The sequence below is a fragment of the Muntiacus reevesi genome, chromosome 4, assembly GCF_963930625.1.
Source record: "Muntiacus reevesi chromosome 4, mMunRee1.1, whole genome shotgun sequence".
NCBI lineage: Eukaryota > Metazoa > Chordata > Mammalia > Artiodactyla > Cervidae > Muntiacus > Muntiacus reevesi.
The window spans coordinates 98,851,035-98,869,596 of record NC_089252.1 but is presented as its reverse complement, the minus strand read 5'-3'; the positions used below and the strand labels follow the sequence as shown (position 1 = coordinate 98,869,596).

Below are 18,562 nucleotides of genomic sequence, written 5' to 3'. Positions count from 1 at the left end.
TTCTATTTTATGTGTACATAGGAATCTTACTGCTATGATACAGATGTCCATAGTAAGTCAGGTATGCCTAACTCTATGAAAAAAATCTTAAATTAAGTAATAAACATTACCTGTCTGAAGATGGTTACTTCCTCAGAACGCTCAACAGAAGGGTGTGCAGAGTTTCTGCAGAGGCTGTCGGCAGGCTGGCAGTCCTGGAATACCTACATCAGAAAAGAGAAATTCAGATGATCATTTCTGCAGTGATCCAGATGGCTTATAGGTACAGCTTCATTAGGGACATCCAGCATGAACACTGAGCAAACAGGACTGCATTGGTACTGTTGAAAGGGTAGAATAAAGGCACATGTGTAATGTCTAAGTATTGTCAGTGGTCTGCACTGACCCCTACAAGATCACATAAAGGAAGAGGCAGAATGGTGCTCTGAAATTCCATCTTCCCACTTCTAGTCAGTCCTGGGCTGTTCTAGCTGCATAGTCAGCCAGTAATGCCATTGGGGTTTTCTATTTTGCAGAAAGATGAAGCCAACCTGCCAGCCTGTCAGCAAGAGTGCCTTTCTCGTTTTGTGGTGGTCTACGCCAAATCCTCTGGCCTGTCTGAAGGGTACTTTTCGGGCCAGTTTACCTAACTTTCTTTTGAAACCCTAGTGTCCATGAGAATCAGAAGGAATCTGACAACAGAAGGAACAAGGGTTTGTGGTCCTACTGGCCTGAGTTTGAATTCTAGTAATGCATTTCATTATCTCTGTGTCTAATATAGCTGCTGAACTCCATTGAATCTCACTTTTCACTTCTGTCAAATGGGCATAATAATAATAATAATAATAATATATATATATATATATATATATATATATATAAAGGTTATATTTATAAAGAGAATATATTTTTTTTAATTAGGATAAAACACCAAGTACAATTTCCTGGCACATGTTAGGGACCTGTATGCAGGTCAAGAAGCAACACTTAGAACTGTTCTTGGAACATGGAACAACAGACTGGTTCAAAATGGGGAAAGGAGTATATCAAGGTTGTATATTGTCACCCTGCTTATTTAACTTATATGCAGAGTATGTCATGAGAAACACTAGGCTGGATGAAGCACAAGCTAGAATCAAGATTGTCAGGAGAAATATCAACAACCTCAGATATGTAGACGATACCATTTTAATGGCAGAAAGTGAAGAGGAACTAAAGAGCCTCTTGATGAAGGTGACAGAGAAGAGTGAAAAAGCCACCTTAAAATTCAACATTCAAAAAACAAAGATCATGGCATCCAGTTCCATCACTTCATGGCAAATAGATGGGAAAAAGTGGAAACAGTGACAGACTTTATTTTCTTGAGCTCCAAAATCACTGTGGATAGTGACTACAGCCACAAAATTAAAAGATGCTTGTTCCTTGGAAGAAAAGTTATCACCAACCTATACAGGGTATTAAAAAGCAGAGACATCACTTTGCTGACAAAGGTCTGTATAGTCAAAGCTATAGTTTTTCCAGTAGTCATGTACAGATTTGAAAGTGGGACCATAAAGAAGAATGAGTGCCAAAAACTGATGCTTTCATAATGTGGTGTTAGAGAAGACTCCTGAGAGTCCCTTGGACAGCAGGGAAATCAAATCAGTTAATCTTAAAGGAAATCAACTCTGAATATTCATTGGAAGGACTGATGTTGAAACTAAAGATCCAGTATTTGACCACCTGATGCAAACAGCCAACTCATTGGAAAAGATCCTGATGCTGGGAAAGATTGAGGGCAGAGGAGAAGAGGGAACAGGATTAGGTGCTTGGATGGTATCACTGACTCAATGGACATGAGTTTGAGCAAATTCTGGGAGACAGTGAAGGACAGAGAAGCCTGGTGTGCTGCAGTTCATAGGGTCGCAAAGAGTCAGATACGACTTAGCGACTGAACAACAAAGAACATGAAACAGACAGGGAATAAGTAACCAAAACATATAAGGAACTACTAAAGTCAAGAAAAAAGATGAACAAACACATAGGAAAAAATGGTTGTTCAAAGAAGAAATCTCAATGAACAAAGAACATTAAAAAAAAGCTCAGAATCACTAGGGTAAAATGCATATTATATTAATGGAATTCCATTTTTATTTTGTTAGAATAGTAAACATGGAAAAGGTAGACAAAAGTCAGTGTTGTCTAAGATGGAGGAAAAAATTAGCATAATAGTCTAGTTTACCTCTGGCCAAATCATGAACTGGTATATCTTTCTGGTGAGCAATTTCATTATATTTATCAAAATAAATACTACAATATCCTATGGTATACTGATTCTTCCTACAGGGTATACTGGACTCAAGCAACATGGACACAAGAAGACATATACTAAAATAATACTGAAATGTTTTTGTTATTGTACAGCAAACTTTGGAAATGATCTAAAAGTTGCACTGGAAATGGAACAAGTCAATAAAATGCACTAAATGGATATATGAATATTACGGAGCTGTTAAAATTGATCAATTGATTTTTATGGCATCAATTAAGCTAATTTTTGTAAATACTGTGATGTTAAAAAAGCAACAAGGAAAGATTTAAACATTAAATATTCAAACAAAATAGTGTATATTGGTTGTTGGTATATATATGTGTGTGCATAAAAAATATAAACAATATACTAGTTAAAAACATCCTAAATTTATGGTAGGGAACTTTTGGTAGACAGCTGAGAGAGTAAAGAGTGGAAGGAAAGCCAGATGTGTTAGTTAACAGGGAATTTGGTTTCATCAATAATTGCTTTGAAAAGAAACACACACACAAACTGGAAGTAAATCTGACTAAACATAAACAGATGCTCCTTTTTAGATAGTAGAAATACAGATGCCTTTACACTACCTTTTGGGCTTGTCTGTACCTTTAAATTTTTCTCGAAATAAAGGAAGTAAAGGGAAAGGGAAGGAGGAAGAAAGGAGGGCGGGGAGGAGGAGACAGGGAGGAGGTCCCTCACCAGCTCCTGTGTACGCTTGAACTGGCCCCGGGTGGTTGGTTTCTTTAAGGATGAAACTCAAAACTGGTTTCATTATCAGTGAGAAGGATGGTGATTCCTCCCTGGTTGGCTCAGCTCAGAGGACTGAATTTAAGTTCAGCCAGTAGAGGGAACCATCTGTCATTTGGAAAGACACTCAGCCCTTAGCCAGGAGACCCCCTTCAGCGCATACCAGCGCCTCTGGGAAGAGGGAACATGCGTTTACAGACAAGGAAACTGAGAGCACACCACGGACATCTTTTCAACCTTCCTAAAAGGTTCGCTGTAATTTTATAGAATCAAGGGAACAATATGCTTGATTAGTTCTTCAGCCGACTGAGCAATTTTGCTTTTTATACTTCTCTCCTTGAAGCGAGTTTGCCATTAACCTTATATGTTCTAGGGCTTGAGATTAAATTCTTCCCCCCTTCCAAAATGGAATTTTTGCTTTAAAATAAAAGTTAGCTTTAAGATCATTCATTTCTACCAGTAATACCGAAAGACCCTCTTTGAGGCAAGGAGGTCATTCTTTAAAGAGGCTAGAATTGCAAAGAATGTTCCTTCTCTTCCTGGAGGGAGAATCTGTGGAGGAAAAAAAAAAAAAAAAAGCTTACAGGAAAGTTCAGTAATCATGAAGTGAAAGCCCCAAAAGATCCAATGCTTCCTCCTGGGCCAATACTGTGTTGAAAAATGCCTTCTATGTACACTTCCTTGAGAGACTTTATGTTCTTGAAGAATCAGTTAGCTAAACTCTTAAAGGAAAATGTGGCAATCCCTGAATCTACATAATGCACCCATGAGGGCAGAAGGCAATGCTGGACATGCCTCAATTGCTTCACCCCATCACAGCCCTAATATTAAAATATTGCCATCCTTTTGTGTGTGTCCTCCTCCAAGAAGGGATTTGGGTTGGTTTCTAACAACAGAGCAAACAAATAATGTAGAAAAGGAATGTTATAAAAGAGTTACCAATGTAAATGTGCTGTTTTGTGCCTTTCAAATTGGGTGATGATAAACATGATTCCACACATGGAAATCAGACTTTGCAGAGCTACTACATGGAATCATTTAATTTGCCCGAGTAAGTGCTTATAATAATGTGGCCGCTCTGCACGGCAATAAACATTGGATTTTCAAATGAACAAATGAAATATGTGATAACTCCTTATTAACAGAACTGCAGCAAAAGACATTAACCAAGGGGGTGGTGCACCAAAGAAGATTGGTGGGAAAGAAAAAAAAAAATCCAACTCCAATGCTCTGAAAATGAAAATAAAGAATCTTATGACCCCTGATTCTACATTTTTTTTTTTTTTTTTTTTTTTTTTACTGCTGGCTAAAAACACAGTGGAGGCCTCACACGGAAGTGATGGAGAACTGTTGCTATTTTGGGTTGTCACACAGTAACTTATCACACTGCTCAGGACACATGAGGACACGATCAATTTGTTCCTCCAGATCATAAACCAGAGGATGCTTTAGTAAAATAGCACAGGGAGAACAATTTTGCATGGTGGTTACGAATGTTCATTTGAATCCTGGGCTCCACCAGCCAATTAAGTGCATGACTTTATCGGAGTCATCAATCTCCTTTAATGTTCATTCTCTTCGTTGGTAAAATGCAGCGAATAATTTTGCCTTCCTCATTGCGTTATAAGGGGTACATTTTATGTAAAAGGCCTGGAACATGGTTAGAATTTAACAGAAGTAGCTACCATCACCATTTTTTTCTAAGCATCAGCATCATTATTATTATGTTTAAGAGTATCCTCATTATTATATGTAACAGTATCCTCGTTTTCATCCATTATCCTCATTTTCATTGAAAGTTCATTAAAAGCACAACCCACCATGCTGTCTGGTAATTAGTGACTTTCATTCACTCAACAAAGTATTTAATGAGTATCTAGTAAGTGCCAGACTCTATGATACAGGCTGTGGTATGAAGGTGATCAAAATCAAATGTGATCTATGCCTTCTGGAGCCTACTAGAGGAGACAGACAGTAGTCAAACGGTTCCACAGGGAGTGAGTATTTTCCACCAGAGGGAAGAGCTCCAGAGGAAAGAAGCAGATCCTTTTCAGAGATACTAAAACAAACAAAATCGGGTTTAATGTGTAAACTGAAGTATGGGTTTCTGGGGAGAGAGAATACAACATTCAAGGGCAGAGTAGTATCTTCATTGTTACTGAAAGTCAGTGCAAAATTGTCCATTGAGTGGTCCATTTTAATTGAAGAACTGTACCTCCACTACCTGGGGCTTCCCAGGTGGCTCAGGGGTAAGGAATTCACATGCTAATGCAGGAGACACAGGGTCAATCCCTGGGTTGGAAAGGTGCTCTTGAGGAGGAAATGGCTACCCACTCCAGTATTCTTGCCTGGGAAATCCCATGAACAGAGGAGCCTGGAGAGCTACAGTTCAGGCCTGCAAAGAGTTGGACATGACTTAATGACTAAAATAACAACAGTCTCCAACACCTACTTGGCACTGCGCACGAGTGCTGAGCCCTGGGACACAACAGTAAGCAAGACAGATATGAATTCACGCCCTGAATATTTCCTCCCCATACTTATTCCTCTGCTTGAAAACTGCACTAAAGTCAATGTTCACTTCGTAAACCAGTTTTGATTTCCACCTTCAGTTTTGATCCCAAAGAAATTCTACCAGAGTGAAAAACTGTGATGCTTTCTCTGGTCAGACAAAGAAGACTATATAAATTAGTAATTCCCTTTCTGCCTTAGAGACCAGGAAACTTATAACCAAATTTAGCTCTTTCATCCCATGGGCTCATACTAATAAAGATGATCACAAGTCTGTCTTATGCTTATTTTGCCATTTGCACACTACCTTTAATTTACTAAACAGCCTCAAATTCTTTGGGAAGTTGACTAAAAGAGAGGAAGGAAGGGAAACTAAAGGAGGAAAATAAGGGGAGATTTTTGAGGTCTGGAATTGTTCAAGGTGCTGTTTGCAGTTTTCATAGCACCTCACACAGATGTTGAATGGAAAGCACTTAATAACTTTGGACTGATGCATGGATCAACGTTGAATACACAGCATTCCTGGCTCAACATGGGTTCCATTATGGGGGATGGGAGGGACTGAAACTTGTCTAGTGAAGTGAAAGCCGCTCAGTCGTGTCCGACTCTTTTCAACCTCATGGACTGTACAGTCCATGGAATTCTCCAGACCAGAATACTGGGCTGGGTAGCTGTTCCCTTCTCCAGGAAATATTCCCAACCCAGGGATTGAACCCAGGTCTCCCGCATTGCGGGCGGGTTCTTTACCAGCTGAGCTACCAAGGAAGCCCTGAAACTTGCCTACTTCGTTCTAATTTTCAGTTTTAGAGGGAGAGCACAAAAAAGTAGGTGAAAAATTTAGCATGGTTGTCACTTGTCAAACATTTCAATAACCAAACAGAAGAACCATGGAGACCACAAAAAGAGCACGGTAAGAGAACGTTAAAGTATCCTGAGAGATTTATTTCAGGCAATAAGGTCCCTGTAATAGAACATTTCTCTCTCTTACTCTAGTGCTAGTCAAAACAAGAGAAATGTCATAGTTTAAACTGATGTCTAAGTAACAGGGAAAATGTTACGTTTCTTTATGACAAAATGGAAATATATTTGTAATTTTATTTCCTGGTGTTCTCTCACTTATGTTGGGGGAAAAAAAAACTGTTAGTCCTTTTGATTTAAAACTCCCCATGGGGATAACTAAACTATAATTTGTCTGGTTAACTACCAGGAAGAGGAGAAATACATTTAAAAGTAGTTTAGAAGACACCCACTTTATCAATATCAGAGCACTGTGGAGTTCAGTCTTATTTATAGCTAAATCCACCCCATTCTCTCTCTCTCTCTGTCTCACACACACACAAAAGTTGCATTCAAGAGGTATTAAAACATTTCATCCCTGTTCTTAGCTCAACATACTAATGAGAGTTTCCGAATTAATCTCTGATCATGAACTATCTGTTGATGTGATATAACAGTAGTATAGAGTGTACAGTTTGCCTCAAGTAGCTGGCTAAGGCCAGTTTCATAATGCTTCAGTTCTTTGACAGGTAGAAAATTAAATCATTTCTGTATTCACCTAAGATTAAATCATTTCTGTATTCTCCTAAGACTGAATCATTTCTACATTCCTCAGAAACTCTTCAGTACTAAAAAGTATATCACTTTTCCAAGCAGTTGATAAGCTGAAAAGAAAATAATATTAAGGGACTGTACTTGAGGAAATAGTTAAAAGGGGAAACTCAGAAAACAAGCTGGTGGAGATATATAATGAGGAGATTCTCAAAACAGCAAGGTGAGGGAAGGAAGGAACTGTAACTGAATAACATTTTTTTAAAAGGTAAGTTATTCCTTAAAGCAATTACCAAAATGTGAGAGTTCTTCTCATGGTTCTCAACCTTACACTCTGAAAGGGAACTTCTTATAACTCAAGACTAAGAGAGCCAATTACTTCAGCACCAAGCTACATTCTAAATCTCTGGACTTGGCAGTTGGAAAAAAAAAAAACACCTTGGAAAGTGTTCTTATAAAATCTTCACTAACAGCTCTGACTTTATAAATGTAGATTTTAAAAGGATGAATGAAAACTAACCAATTAGATAGCAAAGTAGGGAAGAGAGAGCACTGAATAAAAGACCCACCAGAGTTTCAGTTACATCTCCACGAATAACTAGCTCTGAGGCTTAGATTGTATTTAAAATGAAAATCATAATCATGAAAAATTAATAATCACACAGCATATAGCATGCCAAAGGCCTACCATACATTAGCTAATGTAGCCCTTATAACAGCCTGAGAAGTTCTCATGGAGCTGAGTATCTTGTCCAAGTGGAACCCGAGGGCCTGAGTGGTGGAATGAGGATTCGAACACAGACATCCAGGTGGTTTGATCTGTGGGTCGGGAAGATCCCCGTCTCACTCCAGTATTCTTGCCTGGAGAATTCCATGGACAGAGGAGCCTGGCAGGCTACAGTCCATGTGGCTCTAGTATTGTCTGTAAGCTGAGGACGGCCTATAAAGTAAGCAGTGTTATCTGAGGATCCATGGCTTAGAGAAGCAGCAGCTCTCCTGGGCCACAAAGTCACTTCAGAACCTGAGTTTTTTCCATTATCGTATCTTGCCTCCATTATCGTATCTGACTGCCTTCCGGCAGTCAGAAAATTAGGGGAAAAAAAAAATCTGACATCAAAAGGAACTAGCTAGAGAGTGATACATCACATATACCGCATACATGCATACACGTATATGGCGAAGATTTGCTTCATTCTCTGTATCCGGTCTGATTGCTCCCTTCATGTTGATACCTTATCACTTTCATTTTACTTATAAAATCACCATCGCGCCATAGAAGTTGCTTTTCTGCTTTCAATCTGGGAGAAATTCATTCTCTTATAAAACTTTATTTTTCTGATATATTTTATTTAACCCTATATATAAAAATATTTCAACATGAAATAAAAACTAACAGGACATTTTACATTTACATACAAGTGAAGAAGGGCTTTCCAGGTGGCGGTAGTGGTAAAGAACGCACTTGACAATGCAGGAGACGTAAGAGACTTGGATTCTATTCATGGGTCGGGAAGATCCCCTGGAGGAAGGCATGGCAACCCACTCCAGTATTCTTGCTTGGAGAATGCCATGGACAGAGAAGACTGGTGGGCTACGGTCCACATGGTCACAAAGAGTCAGACACAAATGAAGCGACTCAGCATGCACGCACGCATAAATGAAACATTCGAAATTCTTAGTATGTTGTACATTTACAACCCATCTCAAGTCAGACAAACCATGTTTCAATGTTTAGTAGCCACATGGCTACCGTAGTGGACAGTGCAAGACTAGAGTAACTGACTTCCTGGTTGGTGTTTTACTTCTCTTTTCTTGGGCTGGTCAGAGTCCCCAGAAAAGTGTTTTCCAATCTCCTGCCTGAGTGCCACTGTTCTGGGATCCACATGTGGGAAAGAGCAGAAGCCCCACTATACATACTTTCACGTGATCCCCGTTTTTATCTTCATAGCTCTGTCCTTACCTAGGCACAGTGACCCCCAGCACAGACCCTGTGCTTGACCCTCTCCAGCACGGAGCGAGGGGAAGAGGGACAGTTCCCAGGCTATTCAGGTTAGTCAATGACTCTGGGGATCTAATGGTTATTGATTGTTTTCTCAACATTCTTTTTTACATTCCTTCACTCCTACTTTCATAGATTTATAATGCCACTAATTCCTGACCCCTTCTGAAATCTGTACAGATTTCACCTTTTTATCCCTTCTAAATCAGTCTCTGAACTTTTAAGGCAGCTTCTACAATTACATTATTATCTTCTCAATTCTTTTCGTTCACATGTTCCCCCTTCTATTTTTTCTAACTTTTATTTTTTATTTTGCATATTTTTACAATGAAACACTTTCTTTTTTATATTTGAGTAACCCCTTTGCTGTCACAGTATATTACACTTTTCTACCCATAATTTGCCTTCTCTTTTTTGTTTCTGTGATTTTTTTCCTGCTATAAAGAAATTCAAAGTGGGTGTTTTTTTTTGTTTGTTTTTGCCAGTTTTAATATTTATGGGCTTGTCTGGTAGGTCAGATGGTAAAGAATCCACCTGCAATGCAGGAGACCCGGGTTCAGTTCCCTGGGTCAAGAAGATTCCCTTTATATCTTGACTTCTTTTGATTTGTTCTTAGACTACGATTTGATTTGATTTGAAATGCTGTCATCATACTGGGGTCTTTTTCTGAGTCCTCTTTTTAATTAAACTTCTCATTTTGAGGTATTTGTAGGTTTGCATGCAAGTTGTTAGAAAAAACTACAGAGAGACTTGAAGTACCCTTTACTCAATTTCTCCCAATGGTAACATCTTGCAAATCTACAGTACAATATCAGAATACTGACTTGAATACAGTTAAGATACAGAATATTTTCATCACCACAGCCATCTTTATACTGCCCTTTTATAGCCACACCCACTCCCCTCCCACCTCACACTTCCTTAACCCTTGACAACCACAAATCTGTTCTTCATTTATATAGTTTTCTTATTTGAGAAATGCTATATAAATGGAATCATACACTATGTAATATTTGGGGATTGGCGTTTTCCCCTATAGCCTACAACCCTGAAGATTACACCAAGTAGTTAGTTTCATGTATCAGTAACTCATTGCTGAGTGGTGCCACTATGCTTTTTAATCCTTTCACCCAATATATGTCATCTGTGTTGTTTCCAGTTTTTGGCTATTACAAATAAATCTACTATGAACATTCATGCACAAGTTTTATGTGAACATACATTTTCATTTCCTCAGGATAAATGCTCAGGAGTATAGCAAGTGAATATTTAGTTTGATAAGAAACTGTGAAACTATTTTCCAGAGTCCTGTTACCATGTCACATTCTCAGCAGCAATATATGAGTAATCCAGTTTGTCCGCATCCTCATTAGCATTTGGTGTTGTCAATATTTTTTTAAAGACAGTAAAGTAGGTATATAGTGACATATCACTGTGGTTTTAATTTACATTACCCTGATGGCTAATAATGTTGAACGTATTTTGATGTGCCTACTTGCCTTCTATAATACCTCTTCAGTGAAATATCTCTTAATGATTTCTAACTGGATTGCCTTTTTTTTTTTTTTTACTGTTGAGTTTGAGAGGTCTTTATGTAATTTAGATACTAGTCCTTTGTCAGATATGTGCTTTGTATATGTCTTTTCATCCTCTTATCAGGGTCTTTTCCCCTTCCTGGATCATAACCTTGTTGTGGTGAAGGGGCTTACATAACTCAATGAAGCTATGAGTCACGCCATGCAGAGCTGCCCAAGATGGAGGGGTCATAGTGAAGAGTTCTGACAAAACGTGGTCCACTGGAGAAGGAGATGGCAACCTGCTCCAGTATTCTTGCTTCGAGAACCCCATGAACAGTGTGAAAAAGCAAAAAGATACGACACTGAAAGATGAACCTCCCCTGGTCGGAAGGTGTCAGAAAATCCTAAAGGAAATCAACCCTGACTGTTCACTGGAAGGAGCAATTCTGAGACTGAATACTTGGCCACGTATTGTGAAGAGCTGACTCACTGGAAAAGATCCCGATGCTGGGAAAGATTGAAGGCAAAAGGAGAATGGGGAGGCAGAGGATGAGATTGTTAGATAGCATCACCGACTCAATGGACATGAATTTGAGCAAACTCTGGGAGACAGTGGAAGACAGGAGCCAGGCCTGCTGCATCCATGGAGCCGTAAAGAGTTGGAAATGACTTAGTGACTGAACAGCAACAACAATCATGGTCTTTCACAGAGCACCATGTGTAATTCTGATGATATCTAATACATCATTTTTTTCTCCTTTTATGAATTGTACTTTAATGTCAAGTCTAAGAACTCTTTGCCTACTCCAGGATCCCAAGGATTTTTCTCTTATGTTTTCTTCTAAAAGTTTTATAGCTTCATGTTTTATATTTAAGTCTATTATACATTTTGAGGTAATTTTCACATAACATGTAAGACTTAGTTTTCCCTTGAGAAGGGTAATGCTCAAAATCATCCAAGTCAGGCTTCAAAAGTATGTGAACTATGAACTTCCAGATACTCAAGCTGGATTTAGAAAAGGCAGAGATCAAATTGCCAACATATGTTGCATCATAGAAAAAGCAAGAGAGTTGCAGAAAAACATCTACTTCTGTTTTATTGACTATGCCAAAGCCTGTGACTATGTGGATCACAACAAACTGTGGAAAATTCTTCAACAGATGGGAATACCAGACCACCTGACCTTCCTCCTGAGAAATCTGTATACAGGTCAAGAAGCAACAGTTAGAACTGGACATGGAATAACAAACTGGTTCCAAATCAGGACAGGAGTACATCAAGGTTGTATATTGTCACCCTGCTTATTTAACTGATATGCAGAGTACATCATGGGAAATGTGGGGCTGGATGAAGCACAAGCTGGAATCAAGATTGCCATGAGAAATATCAATAACCTCAGATACACAAATGACATCACACTTATGGCAGAAAGCAAAGAAGAACTAGAGCCTCTTGATGAAAGTGAAAGAGGAGAATGAAAAAGTTGGCTTAAAACTCAACATTCAGAAAACTAAGATCATGATATCTGGTCCCATCACTTCATGGGAAACAGATGGGGAAACAATGGAAACAGTGAGATTTTATTTTTGGGGGGCTCTAAAATCACTGTAGATGGTGACTGCACCCATGAAATTAAAAGATGTTTGCTCCTTGGAAGAAAAGTTATGACCAACCTAGACAAAATATTAAAAAGCAGAGACATTACTTTGACAACAAAGGTCCATCTAATCAAAGCTATGGTTTTTCCAGAGTGACTGAACTGAACTGAATTGAGTGCCAGGATGAAGTACAGCATGTCTGGAGAAGCAAAGAAAGATAAAGTGGGAAGATAGGTAAAGGAGAGACCGTGGGGGACCCTCAGTTCCATTCATTCACTCAGTCGTGTCCAACTCTTTGTGACCCCATAGACTGCAGCACACCAGGCTTCCCTGTCTATCACCAACTCCCAGAGATTGCTCAAACGCAGGTCCGGCAAGTCGGTAATGCTATCCAACCATCTCATCCTCTGTCGTCCCCTTCTCCTGCCCTCAATCTTTCCCAGGATCAGGGTCTTTTCCAATGAGTCAGGTCTTCTCATCAGGTGGCCAAAGTACTGGAGTTTCAGCTTCAGCATCAGTCCTTCCAATGAATATTCAGGACTGATTTCCTTTAGGTTGGGCTTTTCCTGTGGCTCAGCTGGTAAAGAATCTGCCTGTAATGCCAGAGACCTGGGTTCAATCCCTGGGTTGGAAAGATCCCCTGGAGAAGGGAAAGGCTGACCCACTCCACTATTCTGGCCTGGAGAATTCCATGGACGGTATAGTTCATGGGGTCATAAAGAGTCAGACACAACTGAGTGACTTTCACTTTCACTTCCTTTAGGTTTAATTGGTTTGATCTCCTTGCAGTCCAAAGGACGCTCAAGAGTCTTCTCCAACACCACAGTACAAAATCATCAATTCTTTAGCGCTCAGCTTTCTTTATAGTCCAACTCTCACATCCATACGTGACTACTGGTAAAATCATAGCTTTGACTAGATGCACCTTTGTTGGCAAAGTAATGTCTCTGCTTTTTAATATGCTGTCTAGGTTGGTCATAGTTTTTTCCAAGGAGCAAGCATCTTTGAATTTCATGACTGCAGTCATCATCTGCAGTGATTTTGGAGCCCCCCCAAAATAAAGTCTGACACTGTTTCCACTGTTCCCCCATCTATTTGTCATAAAGTGACATGATCTTTGTTTTCTGCAGGTCAAACTTGCCTGTTACTCCAGGTATCTCTTGACTTCCTACTTTTGCATTCAGTCCCCTATGATGATCTTTTTTTGGTATTAATTCTAGAAAGTTTTGTAGGTCTTCATAGACCCATTCCACTTCAGCCTCTTTGGCATTAGTGATTGGGGCATAGACTTGGATTACTATGATATTGAATGGTTTGGCTTGGAAAGAAACAGATCATTCTGTCATTTTTGAGACTGCAACCATGTACTTCATTTCATACTCTTTCGTTAACTATGATGGCTACTCCATTTCTTCTAAGGGATTCTTGCCCGTTAGTAGTAGGTATAATGGTCATCTGAATTAAATTTGCCTATTCCATTCCATTTTAGTTCACTGATTTCTAAAATGTCAATGTTCACTCTTGCCATCTCCTGTTTGACCACTTCCAATTTGCCTTGATTCATGGACCCTAACATTCCAGGTTCCTAGGCAATATTGCTCTTTACAGCATCAGACTTTACTTCTATCACCAGTCACATCCACAACTGCATGTTGTTTTTGCTTTGGCTCCGTCTCTTCATTCTTTCTGGGGTTATTTCTCTACCCTTCCCAAGTAGCATATTGGGCACCTATTGACCTGGGGAGTTCATCTGTCAGTGTCATATCTTTTTGCCTTTTCATACTATTCATGGGGTTCTCAAGGCAAGAACACTAAAGTCGTTTGCCATTCCCTTCTTCAGTGGACCACATTCTGTCAGAACTCTCCACCATGACCCGTCTGTCTTGGGTGGCCCTACACAGCATGGTTCATAGTTTCATTGAGTTACACATGACTGAAGTCCATGGGATCAGTTTGGTTCGTTTTCAGTGATTGTGGTTTTCATTCTAAGTAAGGAGTTTAGACTTTAACCTATGCTCCACGGGGAGCTGCTGAACGATGAAGTTGGTTAACATAAGATTCAAAGCAGAGATTCCCGCTGTTCCACCCTTTTAAAAGGTAACTTTTCAATGCATATTAACATTATTTTAATAGTCATCAAATTTAGTTTATATGCAATAGGAAGTTTTAATGGCCAATAAAAATAGAAGACTCAACCAAGTCTCTGCCTTCTAAACTGGCTGTAAACATGCTCCATCCTAACTGGGGGATGATTTCAGTGTCTCTGCAATCAGTGTATGAAGCAGCAAGGGATGAGATCATGGCTAGATGGCAGCATATTAAGCAAGTGTTTCAGCTTTCCTGGAGCTTTGAATTCCCTGATTTTGGTCAGTTTTTGTCAATACTTTAGCATTACTTAACATATATCTTGCATCATTTACTGAGTGAAAAAATTTCCAACTCCAGTAGCTGAGAAAAAAATATCATATTTATCCATAGAGTGTCAAGTTCACATTCTGAGCTCTAGAAATGCCCAAGGGACCATCAGAGACATGAACTTTTCCACTTTCCCCAAACTCATTTATTATGCTGACTCTTTGCCCAGCCAATCCTCCCTCCCCACCTGCTATGAGCATTTAGAGTCTGTTCTAGAATTGAGATGGAATTTTTTTATGGTTCACATAGCCGGGTATCATACTTTTGGTGATATATAATTGCAGACAGGTTAGAAACAAATAAAAAGCAGAATAAAACATCTGTACGTGATAACCTAGGCACTTATCATTTTCTTTTCAGTCCAATTATTCAAAAGAATTATCATGTTTAACACTCTGCATGTGTGCTCAGTTGTGTCTGACTCTTTGCAACCCCATGGACCATCGCCTGCCAGGCTCCTCTGTCCATGGGATTTCCCAGACGAGAATAATAGAGTGGGTTGCCATTTTCTCCTCCATGTTTAACATTATTGAATTGTATATTTTTAAATGGTTAAAATGGCATATTTTATATTATTCATATTTTTCTACAATAAAAGAAAGTTTCAAAGTTAAAAAGGAAGGAAAGGAAAAGAAAAGAAGGTGAGAAAAAAAATTGAGTGCCACATTCACGCTTTCTCTCAGAGGTAGACATTGTCCCTGCCTTGGAGTTAAAGAAGATGAGATCTAATTTAGTCCTGGTGGTGTAGGTTCTACACTTTAGTTAGGAAATCTCCACCTCTCAGTCTTCATCAGAGCCTGATGTCCTTGAAAAAAAAGTGTCCAACTTTTTTAAAACTGAAAAAGAACATATGAAATTTTCCCACTGAAAATAAAGACACTGGACTTCCCTGGTGGTCCAGTGGTTTAACACTTTGCCTTCCAATGCAGGGGCTGCTGCTTTAATCACTGGTTGGGGAATTAAGGTTTCACATGCCTTGTAGCGAAAAGAGCAAAATACAAAACAGAAGCAGTATTGTAATAAATTCAATAAAGACTTTAAAAATGGTTCACATAAAGAAATCCAAAAAAAAAAAAAAAAAAAATGGAGACATGAACTAGAATACTAACAGACAGGGAGTAAGGAGCCAAAAATCATGATGTTTATTAGGCCAATTCTCTTCAAAATGGGAAGAAAATGTTTGCATTCCTTTGCCATTAAAGATAATTTTGTTTTAATTCCCATTTATTTTATGGTGCGAGTATAAACTTGAGTCTGCATGTGTTTCAGCTCCATACTTGTTGATGAAGTTGACAATTTGAATGGCTTAAACCTTCAGATATGGAAAATTAGTGCCGCAAACTTCCTAACTTGTGAGAAAGTATCCTTTTTGGATACTTTTTATTTTATCTGGCTCCAAAATCACTGAGGATAGTGACTGCTGCCATGAAATTAAAAGATGCTTACTCCTTGGAAGGAAAGCTATGACAAACCTAGACAGCGTACTAAAAAGTAGAGCTATCACTTTGCCAACAAAGGTCCATCCAGTCAAAGCTACGGTTTTTCCAGTGGTCATGTACAGATGTGAGAGTTGGACCATAAAGAAGGCTGAGCACCAAAGAATCGATGCTTTTGAGCTATGGTGTTAGAGAAGACTCTTGAGAGTCCCTTGGACTGCAAGGAGACCAAACCAGTCAATCCTAAAGAAAATCAACCCTGAATATTCCTTGGAAGACTGATGTTGAAGCTGAAGCTCCAATACTTCAGCCACCTGATGTGAAGAGTCGACTCACTGGAAAAGACCCTGATACTAGGAAAGATAGAGGGCAGGAGGAGAAGGGGGTAACAGGATAAGATAGCTGGATGGTATCATTGACTCAATGGACAGGAATTTGAGCAAATTCTGGGAGACAGTGAAGAACAGGGAAGCCTGGCATGCTGCAGTCCAAGACACAAAGAGTCAGATATAACTTAACAACTGAACAACAACAACAACATCCTTTCTGGAAATACCTTCCAATCAGGGTATGTAAGATTCCTTCCTACCTGTACGCTTGTTAATTAAATTTCAAAGGTTGTTATGTCAAGGGAGAGAAACACAAATCAACCCAGGAATCTGCTGTTTTGAACTATGCACAGTGGCCATATTGATCCGGAATTAACCTATATGCTTCCCTCTATGCTCAACAGAGGTTTTTATTTCCATTGTATCATTCTTGACATCCTTTTCTACACTGCTTTGATGCCTTTCTTATACACTTATGCAACAAACTAGTCTGAATTATGTTCAAATAAGCAGGGAGACTGGCTTTTTTTTTTTTTTTTTTTTTTGTAGAAAATATGTAGCCTATCAGAAGTGACCTCCTTAATTTTTGCTCATTTTATGACATGACTTTATTGAGATCCCTGGACTAGGAAATGGCAACCCATTCTAGTATTCTTGCCAGGAAAATTCCATGGACAGAGGAGCCTGGTGGGCTACATAGAGCCCATCGGGTCGCAAAGAGTCAGACACCACTGAGCGACTAAGCACTTACTTACTAAGAGTATCACCTCATACATGCAATATACAACATCATGTCTAATAGATTTGTGCAAAATGCCTAAAACTAAGCAAACACAATTACATGAGTTGGCATTGCATTATCATGCAACACTATACTTAATAATACAGGAAAAGATGAAAAGTCCATTACCTTCATTGAAGCAGTCTGTTTCTGATTTTGACTTTAGACTCTACTAATCTTTACTTAACCCTTCTCTCTCTTAGGTCGCTATTTTATCTAGAGAACCTGAAACCCAATTCTTCATCCACATGTACCACATGGAACCTTGGATTTTCTCAGTGACCTAACAGATTTTTGAATGGTTAATTATCCTTTTTTAGTTGTCTTGTTTAGGATAAATGAAAGTTAAGATTGTGGCAGTAAAGGACAAGCTGTCAATCTATTAAATTAATTCCTGTTGAAAAGTAAGTGCATGCATTGTGTATTAACATAATTTATTAGAACAATTAGAAGGCATCCTTGTCGTCTTTTAATTAGATTATTCCTTGTTCTGGTAATTACACCAGACAGGGGAGAATAATAGTTTTAGGATTCTAAGATCATCTGTAGACTATGTGGAAAGAGAATGATCAATAATGCTAATTTACTGGAACACTTAAATTCCCAGAAAGAGATCTTTTATCATGAGCAATCCTTTGTATAATCAACATTATTTCTCAATGTCTATCCTCATCTTTCCCACAGTTGAAAAGTAAAGAGGCTGGATAAATAACTGACATTTATTTCACTATTGGAAATCTGGTCAGGATGGGCCACCTCTGGCCTCTAGTGGCTCAGACATTGCTTCACTCTCTCGCAAAATGCCAACAAATAACCACAAATGAAAGATTTAAGATTCCATGCAGAGCAGCACCGCCAGGAGTCTGAATGTCTAACAGGAAGAAGACAAGATATTTAAGTTCTGATCCAGGTGGAGAAACATAAACTTTCTCCATTTAAAAACAAATTCAAATTAGTGAAAATTTTTTATAAGTGAGAAGACTACTGATTATAAGAAAACAAAAAATAACTGGTGATATTTCTATACATGAAGATATCTGCAGAAATTAACAGGGAGGCCGTGTGACAGGGAAGATATCTGGCTTTCAGAGATGGGCTGAGGCCCTGAGATGTGAGTTGAATTATTCCCTCTCTTTTTGTGTTTTAGAATCTATAAGGAATTTGAAGGCTCCAAAGCCTCTTACATGCCCTGTATCACCACCCCCAAGATGCTAGGAAATCCTAGAGAGCAGCTCCCAGCACTTCCAGGATCCAGAATTTTTAGAATGTCATGAGTTGGCATAGCCCGTCCTCAAGGATCACCCTACAGTTGAGTGGAATGGAATACAGAGGTGACACCAGTGAATGTGGAGTTCTCCGTAAGAGCAGGCAACACAAATGTCCCACCAGCAGCAAGATTACACCAATCTCA

General features: G+C 39.0%; 1 protein-coding gene across 4 annotated transcripts in view; it reads right to left on the bottom strand.

Moving 5' to 3' along the window:
• The window catches only part of FHIT (fragile histidine triad diadenosine triphosphatase), a 1,485,355-nt gene that overhangs the window by 1,061,705 nt on the left and 405,088 nt on the right, over window positions 1-18,562 (bottom strand). For all 4 annotated transcript variants that reach the window (XM_065933362.1, XM_065933361.1, XM_065933363.1 and 1 more), the window contains one exon: window positions 111-203. The gene's annotated coding sequence lies outside the window, so the exon portion shown is untranslated. The remainder of the gene's footprint in view (window positions 1-110; window positions 204-18,562) is intronic.